Below are 11394 nucleotides of genomic sequence, written 5' to 3' on the forward strand. Positions count from 1 at the left end.
TGTTTTGTGAGTTCTAATTTTTGAAGTCGTGCCAAGCTCGGCTCTGTAAATAAGTTGTCATTTTGTTTCTTGTTTTCTGTTGGTGACAAGTAGTTATAACATGGCTTTGTCTTGATTCTCCATCGTGGGATCCACATGACCATTGGAGGTTGTCAAGAAGAGCCAGCCATGTATAGTAGAGTTCTATGTGTAGCAGACCAGGGAATGGCATCGACCATTTTAGCAGACTAGCCCTAGGCGAGCTTGATGATAGCCCGAATAGGTATCAGTGACCAAGAGGAATCACTTGTAGGGTAGACTGGAGTCTAGGCTGTTAGCCTCATACTAGAGGAAGATGGGATCATAGGGAGAGAAGATCCAAGCATGAGGAAAACAACTTAGTAGAAGTTGTAGGTATAATCCATGGTAGAGCAAACCCTGCAAGGTGTCTGGTTAGATTCAGTGGATTAGTGAGTTGGTGGATTTACGAAAGTGAATTCACAAAGTGCAGAGTATCAACCCTCGGTAGTGAGGACCTAGAGTGGATTAGGGGAATAGAGAGAAGTATTACCGGGTTAGGCTAGGAAGAAAGCCTTGGAGTGAGTCAAGCTCACTCAAGCAACTAGGATCCTCCCTATCAACCTTCAATTAGACAACTTCATCGACCTTATAAACAAATCAATCAGGTCGATAACACAACAAAAACCTAATTCTCTCATAGAGATTACAAACAAGTCAGTTCAAGTATGACCATTGGATTACATAGCAATCTCTACACATCTATCAAGAAAACCTCAACCGCTCCTTGATTACAGCTTCATCGAGCTCAGTAACTCATCACACGCTTTGCATTAGATGCAATACATTTGTTGATTCCCTAGACAAAAAATGTGCCAAAACATTTGAACTTGTATTCATACAATGATCATACGTGTCACCATCATTACCACTCAACATCAGATCATAAATCAACATAACCAATTCAACAACCTTAATCGATTAGGGTTTAACAAAAACAACTAGTAGGGTTTACCGGTTACAACAATAGATAAGGTTTACGCCATTACACCGGTTACCGGTTCTCCTCACAAATTCTTCCTACCGGTTACAGTAACAATATTACAACAATATCAACAATATCATTATTGGTTCAATTGACATTAATGATAACATAACATATCATTAATGCAATCTTAATGCAAATGCCAACAAAAAAATCATCAAGAACCATAGGAAAAACTCTTAGCAGTATTAAAATCAAAGGTCTAGGGTAGAAACAGTGTCAAATAATAAATCAAATGACAATGACCAGGGTAGTAGTATGGGATTGTCAAAGCGCAAAGATTGTTTCCAAAGGGCAGAGATATAAGATAACAATACAAAAAAGAAGTGCAAAAAGAAGCATTTATAGTGAATGAAGGTTAGATAAGAGATTAAGAACAATGAATGATTAGGCTTCAACCTTTATGAACAATCAATGAAGAATAATCACAAACTTGCACAAGAAACATATGTCAATCACAAAGATTGTGTCCCTAGAATTCCTTCGTTAGAAGATCATTCACAAATTAGAACAGAGATCTCAAGCACATGTTCACAGCCATATAGCAGTCCTTAGAATGGAAGATGTATCAATGATAATAGAGGAAAAAACTATCAAAATAAAAACATGGATAATATACCTTAGGATCAAAGACAAATCATACAAAGAGCCCAGGTAACCGCCCTAAAAGATAGCTAAATACAGTGAATAATATTGGCAGTCAATACACTAGGGAACCAGTCAATAAGGCAATAACAGTCACCAAAAAAAAATACAATGATAGAGAATGCATGAAATAAGAGGTTTTTATGAAAAACCTATTTGTATGACAACAGAAGGAAAATATCTTTCAAATAGCAACATGTAGAGAAAAATATATTAGCAACATACCCTCAAGTTCCTAATCAAACCCTGCGAAGCATCACTTCAAGCTCAATGAGACTCATACATGCATGGTGGCCAAAGTTTTCTCGTAGTAGATACAAATTAAAATAATGAGCATGTTTCTAGGGTTCGAAACATTGTTTTACTGGCATGCCCTAATTTCATGTAGGGGCTTATATTTCTTTGTTTTTTTTAAAGCAGGTCTTGCATGTAATGTTGTCATGGTCAAGATTTGTTTAAAGTCTTGCAACCTAGGCAATGAAAGCCCTAAGATAAAGGGCAAGAGCTATTTAAAGCTCTTTATTTTCCTTTAGTTAATAAAGTTATATAACTTAATATAACTTTATTAAGGTTTGTTTTCATTAAAAACCTTAATAAAGATATATTAAGTTATATAAAAGGAAAATAACTTAAAAGAAATACAATATTTTTATTTTAGCTTTTATTAAAACAATAAATTTTTTTAGGTAAAAGTTAAAATAAAATTATTTAAAATAATAAAAGGTAAAATAGAGCACCCATGCAAAATATATCTCTTCATGCAGATTTCAAAAGGAGAGTGCTTTTTGGAGGCTATTTTTGACTGCTCATGCATCAGTCGGAGTTCCACTTGCATATCCCTTGAATCAAGGAGCTATTTTTATCGACAAGCACTAAATTTGGAGAGGTTTTGCATGGCTTTTGCATGCTTTTTCCGGCAAATTCGACCAAGGATATTTCATGAAATTTTTTGGAGAAAAGCACTCAACTATCTTTAGCTCTCGATCTTAAGGAGTTCTCTTCTATATATTCTTCTCTCCTCTTCTATTATTCGGAGTTCTTTCTTTCCTCAACATGATTGTCGACTGATTTTGGTCTCTTTCATGCTCAATGATAGTATTGTAGCTCACTTTTTTGAGAATGTAACAACAACACTTCTTTATTTTCAATAAAATAGAAAGGTTTTCCTTTTCAATACTTCTTTCATTATGTTTTTAAGTGGATGATTAGATGGATTTATGTGATTTATCTTCAAATCCTTTGATTTGTTTCATTCAATTAGAATTTGATGTTAAAAGATACATGCTAGGTGCAGGTCCTAGATTGTGTGAACTAATTTTAATGGGTTGTAGTTGTGAAAACCAATTGGTTTTCCTTCAAGCAAAGCATTGGGTTCAACCCTTTTTAGGAAATAATTATGCATCCCATGTTTTGTTGAATTGTGAGAGTTTCATGGCTATTTGTTGAAGGTTTTGTGAGATAAACAAGTTGCAGGTCCCAGATAGATATTTGGTGCATCACCTCAGGATAGGTTTAATTTTAGTATTCCTTCTATCCTTTTTCTCGATAGAAATTAGCATCATACATGAAGTTGACCTATAATCCGAAGATCTACTTTCAATATAGGCATACTCGCAGGCATGCAAGTATTCCCATGTTTCACAGGATTGCTGGGTTTCATACTTAGCTTCATGGGTGCAATCCTTTGTGACAACACCTAGTTCACAAGAATTACTTCTATCAAGGATACTGTAGTTTGTCTTTGCAAGTTACTATGAATGTGTTTCAGTGAAGTAGGAAATACAATGGTGATTTCTAAGTAGAATTTGAAGTGAAATGCAATCAAACATTTATGTAATGCATGAATGTTCATGTCCATTGGTTGAATCTTTGAATATCCATGAGTTGTTTTAAGGTTTTGTATTTTGACTCTTTTACCCAGGACTAGGCACTGATCTATGATGCTTTGGTTCAATTTCAGATACCACTTCATTTAAATATTTAAATTTTTTTTTATGTTCATAGGAGTAGGATTAGATTAGAGACTACTCTGAATTGTGCAAAGTAGTGTCAAATAACCATGGATCTAGCCAATTTAAGGTTAAATATACACATTCTGGTTAATTTTCATTGAGTCATATACTGCATTACAATAATATTTGTCAATATCTACACAAAGTCTTTAAATATTGCAAGGTACACCCACCTAGGTTCTGTAGAGCCTAAAAGGCAGAAGATCTTTCAACCTTTTGGTTGAAATCTCATTTCTTGGCCATCGATCTAAGGATCCGTTGATTGAAACTAGTTATTTTATTGGAATCCTTAAGCAATTAGTTGGAAACACCAATAGATTGGAGACTCTATTGGGGAAGTGTCAAAATTTTGTCAAATCTTAGTCTAGTAGTCTATCTTGGGTGATTAGAGTCCAATATTTTAGCTGTCTATTGAAATATTTGTGAGAGCTTTGCAAAGTGAGTCAATATTTTAAAATATTTGCAAATTCCCATAAGTTGGCAGTGACCCAAAATAATAGATCTTTGAATCGATGATTGATACATCTAAAAGTGTGTAAGAGCAGTCATAAGGTCCAACATACTGCTACAAGAAGAAGCTTAAGAATTATGATTCTCAAATTCGCAAAGAGTGCACAAGCTCATAACAAAGGACTAGAATGGATGGCACACTAGAAAATGTTTAGATCAAGGAGGGAATGCTAGCAAATGTTTAAATCAAGGAGTGATCAACAAAAGATGGATTGCTAAAAATAAAGGTATTGTTCAATCTCCTTCAGTGTCAAATTTTCTTAATAACAACATAGAAGTTAGTTTTGACAGCTTTGAGGGTAGCTTACATTTGTTGAATTATAAAAAAGGGTAGAGTATTTCTAAAATTTAATTTAGTGACTCTCATACACCTATATACAGAGTAGACTAGACAAGTAGTGAGGATTTATCTCCTAGAGATCACTCTTCTTTAAATCAAACCTTCCCAATGGCTAGCAAGAACCCATCAGAAACCAATTATCCCTTTCAAGTAGATCTTCTTCAAGCGAAGGCCTTTCAAGATAGCTTGAGGGAAGAAATTGAGAGGACCAGGGTTCAGAGAGAATGTGAACAAATGTTTGTTGAAAGCCAAGCCATAATATCATACCCCAAATATACTACCGGAATGTCAAGTTCCATACCTATGGATCGATCTCATGTCCAACCTTCTCATTTGACCCAATTTTTTGATGCAAATATGTGTTCCACCTTTGGTAATTCCCCTAGAGATCCAATTGATCAAGAACTATAGGATGAGATTGAACAAGTAAAGGCTCAAATGGCTAGGTTGTAGCTTCTCAAGCAAAGGGAAGCTATGGCTTGGGAAATTTTAAATTTTGCCTCTCAACCGACAATGCACCCTCTTCCACACTCAGGTGCATACAATATAGTTGGAGGGATGCAGTGCACAACACCCATAAGTGCTCCATTGTCTGACCCTATAATATCTTCTATGCAAATGCCTTCAGTATCAAATGTGACAAATATACTGATTTTTGCAATAACAAATGTTCACCCATCAGCTCCTATAACAAATTTTGTGACTCTGCAATCTACTAGCAATACTATCCAAAATTCTCAAATAAGTGTGAACACATCACATGTTGCTTAGAGAAGTATGCCATTTTCTACTCCCCAAACCATTGTGGCCTTGGACATGCCAAATGTATCTGCTAATGTCCTTCCACCCCTTCTGGGCAATCACCCAAGAACTAGTCAGCAACGATACATGTACAATCCAGTTGTTGGACAAGGGTATAATTAGTTTCTCATTCCATCGTAGTATCCACTAGTAAATCCTTTGGGTGGTTTGTGTTGGTCCTCACAATTGGAATAGTAACTGGGTTCTGAAATCCCAGCTCAAGGATTGTACATCCTTATTGAGCAACTAGCTCTCTTATGGAAAAGGTTCATTTACTTTATTGACCAGGGATGTGAACTTGAAATGGGTTGATAGTGTATGTACACCAAGCTCAAGTTGAAGCGATTCTATCCTACTGCAGGAAAAGGAATATTTTTGAAAGAAATATGCAAAAACATAATGACTTAACACTTTATCAAAACTCACAATTGAAAGCAACCTAAGCAACTGCTACCAATGACAATGTTCTGGTTAGCAGACTGGAACTACTCTATCTGCTTTGGCTATAGGAACAAACACAGGAGTTGTTTCCAGTGGCTGTAGGAAAAGTTGTATACCAAAACAATGACTATAAAAAAATGGAAATTAACTAACAAATACACAAGAAATACCCACCAAGTGGCCCCCCTTTAGTGAGTATATCCAAAACTCAGAAAACAATTGATAAGCTCAGAATACCATCATCTTATTTATTTTGAATTGATTTCACCATACATAAATTTGAAAAACTTGAATACTACTAACTCTATGGTCACTCTATCTACCCCAGTGAGGAGATAGAGACCTTTATTTATAATAAATCTTTATTTATAATAAATCTTTATTTATAATAAATCTTTATTTATAATAAATCTTTATTTATAATAAACACTTATAAGAAACTTCCAACTGATCATCCCACATCCCAAAGGAATAGGTGAGCAGGATTTATTACATCAAAAGAAGAAGTTAGCACATATATGTAGAACAAAAAATTGTCCTACTGCTGAGAAAATATAGCGCAACCTCCTTTCCTAGATTTATTCTTCATCAGGAACAATCATGAATGCTCCACTACTCACTCTATTGAAGAAGTAGTCAATTGGTTATGAACTCCTTCAACGCTGCTCCACTTTGACTGGGTCTGCATCCATCGATATGATGATGTGTCTCTTTAACCACCAACTTAGTCATCCTCTCATATTGGATGTCCCTGCATCATGGCGTTAATGTGCACAAAAGCATGTGTATCCATTGATGCTAACATAACATAAATTAAATCATATTTTAATATTAATTCAGATAATTTGCATAATTTGAATGTATAAAGATCATCAGATAACAACCTTAGGTCTAGGAAAAATCAGATCCAATAATACTAAAAAGACATCAACCAGGGGAGTTCTATGACCTAAACATTGTCCAAACACATGACTAAAGAAAGAGTTTTTATGACAAAATCTAACAAAATGGAGCCATTATTTTGGCTCATCATCTCTCCTCAACCTAGCTTCTTGCTAGTCCTCCAACAATATGGAAGTTCCCAATTCTAGCATTAACTCTGAAATCCTTGGGGGTAACCTGTCCATTGCCTCCTGTAGTCAAGCTCCACTAGAATCCCTTCATATTTTCCAATTGTGTCCACCTGGAGCATTCTACTATTTCATTATAAGGTGGATCACTATCCCTACATCCCATCAATGGCCATAGAAGAATGGGTGTCTGAAAGCTAAGGGACAACTAGTGTCTTAATTTTGTTCTACCCAAATGTATATATTTGGGTGCCCTCTTAGTGCTGCATGATAATTTGGTAAGGAATGTGGCTCAGACTGTTTCAATTCATCAGGTAGACTATTCCAGTGCTGCACTAAATATCTAATTTCCACCCGACCCTCAACCATAGCCATCTGCTCATAATCTCTAAATGCTTCTTCTCTAAAGGGCAGAATGTTAGCCCCATAATTTTATTGATACAAATTTTTTTGCCAGTCATAATAAAGCTTCCTTGGATTCTTGGATTCAACTCTCAATGCAAGTGGGAGGTCAAGTTCCTCCTTCCTATGTACCCTATATTTCTCTACCCTACTAATTTCATTTTGAATCCATGACATGAGAGCCCTTAGTTGAATATCTCCAATGTAGAGCAGGAGATTCTAGTTAGTATCATTAGGGACAAAATAATTATGTAGATAGAACTCACAAAGCATATTTTTGATGGTTGCATGAGATGTTTGATAAACATGGTAATATTCTTGAGGCATTTCTAAAGAAGGACTTAAGTCCCTAAAAATTATCATCAATTGGAAACAAATATGTTTCTCTTTCAAATACAGGGAGTAGACTCGAGGTGGTGCCCTACATTGCATTTGTTGTGGTATCATAGTGACTACTGTATCCACTTTGTTCTTTAGTTGAGCAATTTCCTCATCTTTTTCTTCAATCACTTTCTCCTGTTGATCAATAATTTTCTATATCTGTAATTTCTCTAACTCCCATTCCCTGTAGAAGGCAAGAGCAACAACATGACTAGTAAGAAAAGAGGGTCAATTATGAACTCTTGCTCTAGGTTTCAACTTCTCAGCTCCACCATCTATTTTAACAATTTGTTCTATGATAGAGGCCAAGTTGTCAAGCCCACCCAAGCTCACACCTTCCTGTGGCTTCAGAGGTGAGGAAGGTGGGACAACATCCTGGTTAGGACTACTCGATTCTTGCGTTGGGGAGTCAACAAGAATGCTGGCACTTGAATTCTCTAACTTCTTTTTATTATTAGGCTTCCTTCAGAGCCTTGGCTTCTTCTCAAAGGCATTTCTTTTTCTGTATCCAACTCTTGAGGTGTTTTTGTAGCTCCTGCAATGGTTGCAAGAGAACCTTCTTCATCAATTTTTCTTTTCTTTGTGAGAAGAGAGGCCGAGTCAACACTTTTTCCCTTCTCCTTCTTCTTCTCCATGTCACTTTGCTTCTCTTTACCTTTCTCCCTTTGCGCAGCGGTCCTAGTTCTTATTGGGGTTTGCGATGGGATCCTTACCGAGTCTTCTACTGACTCTGACAAGGTTTATTTCAGTGGGGGTTCCTCTACTGTAGGAAGATCTTGAACTAGTGACATTCTAGAGGATGAGGGCTCAGCAGTAGGGCCAAGTCCTCCCAAATTTTCCCACTCTTGAGACAGGGGCTGCTATGTTGGGCCCACATCATTCACTCTAGACCTTCTAACCCTTACAAATTCGTTCCAGGTCATCTGGGAAACATCTCTCAAATACGTTTTTGTTTCATGCTTGAATCATGTAAATTATGCTAATTAGGCTAAAAGGATGATCACAGATCCTTAACTAATCTAGCTAAATAAAACACAAATCAATGAAATAAATGCATAAATAAGAGATTTAAATAATTAAACTAATTAATAAAACTCCCTTAGTTGCATCATAGCTTCCATTATTCTTCTACAAATTGCTAGTGTAGGTGGCTCTTAGGTATTGTACTTAAATTCATGCATAGAGATTGGCAATTGTTTTGAAGAGTGTGATCTAGTTTGATTTGTGAAAATGATGTTGCTTATATATATTTTAAACATAGAAGGGGTGAGGATTTGAAATCAAGTGCTGATTGATAGTCAACCAAGATTATATTGATTAGTGAACTCATCTTGATTGATTTGTTAACTCAATAGATTGGTTTGTTAATAGGATTAATTGGAGAGTGAACTCAATTGATTAACTAGTAGATTGAATAGACTAGCTAGTTTACTAAATAGATGGATTAGAACACTAAATTTATTGGAGAGATAAGTGGATTGTGTTGACTTGGTGGTCAACACCTCCTACGGGTTCGTGACATGGCTTCCTCTCGCCTCCCGTGGATCCTTGTCTCTGGCCGCTCTCCTGTTCATTGACAGCTCGAGCTTTTGGTGTAATGACATCGGTGATTCTAACAAATGGTATCAGAGCATTGGGTTACGGGTTCGAATCCTAGGAGGTCCCCTTTATTCCATTGGTGGGGAACCCTCAGTTGGTAATGAGGGGGGGATTGTTGACTTGGTGGTTAGCACCTCCTGCAGGTTTGTGATGTGGCTTCCTCCCACCTCCTGTGGATCCTTGTCTCTGGCCGCTCTCCCGTTCATTGACAGCTCGAGATTTTGGTGTAACAGCAATAGTGATTCCAATAGATTGATTGACTAGTCAGAAAAAGCTAATTTGGAGTGAAAGGGGGGATTGATGAGTTAACGACGTTAACTAATTAGTCAACTGATTTGATCAATCAGTTCCGATTTCAACATGTGCTGTAGGATATTGAATTGAAATTCAATTTCATTTTGATTTGCATTTGAATTTGGGTTTTCGAATGCTGAAATGCACATGAAATTCAGTGAAATTCACATTTGATGAAATGTTAATGTAGAAGAAATGAAATTAAATGAAATGAATTGAAATTCGAATTTGGGGAATTAGATGAAATTAATTGGAAATAGAATTTGGGGAATTAGAAGAATAAGTTAATTAATTTAAATAAAATTATTTAAACATTAGAAATAGAATTAATTAAATAATAAAGATTATTTAATTAAGGAATAAATTATAATTAATTAAATAATTAATATTTAATTAATATTTAGGAAAGGGCTAATTGATTAATTGATGGAGAATTGATAGAAATTGAATGATTAATAATATGGAAGGTGATGATTGAGTTAGTTTATAAGAATCATTAGCTTAATTAAATAATTAAAGAATTACTTAACTAAATAGGATGAATAATCAGTGTGTGGTTAACGAGACATTTTTTAGGTGTCTACATTTGCCCCTCTTTGAGACAATGTTAGAATGATGTTGTTTCAAAGAAAATAAAAAAATTCTACCCCAGTATGCCCCGATAATAGAGGTAGGATGCCCCCTCAAGATATTGTTTGTGCATTGAAGACATGAATGATCTCTCAAAAGAAGAAGAATGTTAGATGAAAGGGAGAATGATTAACTTATGAATGAGTTTGATTAGATAGAAGAAATGGTTAGAATGATTTGAAGATTGTCTGAATGATAAGATTGATAGGATTGATGGGATTGATCAGATTGATCAAATTGATTAGGATAAAGTCTGGTTTCAGGAAGGACACATCATGTATAAGACAAAAATGATCAAAACGTATGGTTTTAGGAAGGATACATCCTATATACGATAAATGATAGATGATCATGTGTGGTTTCAGGAAGGACTAATCCTGTATAAGACAAATGATATATCAAATATGACAAAAGTGAAGAATAATTGATTGGTAGATAGAATAGTTTATATGAGGAAATGATTTGAGATGGAATTAGAAAGATGTGAGTAGAAATTGAAATGAACTCATTGAGAGTATAATATGTTAGACGAGAAAATGATCTTTGAGATAGAATCAACATGATGAGATGAGATGATTGTTGATGATAGTGAATAATGGTGATGAATACTCTTCTTTGTCTTTATTTGTAGTGCAATATATTATCATCATTGAGCCTTATTATGTAACAATGAAGCTTAGTACACCGAGGTATAAGGAACCGAGATGTATAGATATCTCATTGCAAGAAACAAACACGTAGCAGCCAAGGAATGCACCCTCCATTCTAGGAATCATGCCAGGGGTCTAGGTATGTGTGGCATTCACAGGCTGAATGCTCCTATCACAGACACCCACTAGAGAAATTGCCCTAGAACTTCATTGGTTCACACCAAAAAACAACAAACAAAGAAAGGATCATGCCCACCATGGCTCCTCTAGTCAGATTTTGGACATCCTTGAGTAGCATAGAAACATGATCTTCGCCAATTGATAAAAGATAAAAACCAAATTAGACAAAGTTCAACAGCTAAACTGACTATGCCTTTTCTTTGATTTGTTTGATGTGATGGTTGATAATGTCTACTTTCAGAAGTTTTGGACCCCGTTTAAGACTAATCTGTCTGGTTTCAAGTGTACCCTTCCTTGTATAAGACATGTTGATAGATTTTGATCGATGGATTTTTTAACAAGACATGTGATCAGTTTGATTGTAGACTTTGAGAGTTTACCCGTTGTTGATCTGATT

Source organism: Cryptomeria japonica, chromosome 5 (assembly GCF_030272615.1).
Source record: "Cryptomeria japonica chromosome 5, Sugi_1.0, whole genome shotgun sequence".
Taxonomy (NCBI): Eukaryota; Viridiplantae; Streptophyta; class Pinopsida; order Cupressales; family Cupressaceae; genus Cryptomeria; species Cryptomeria japonica.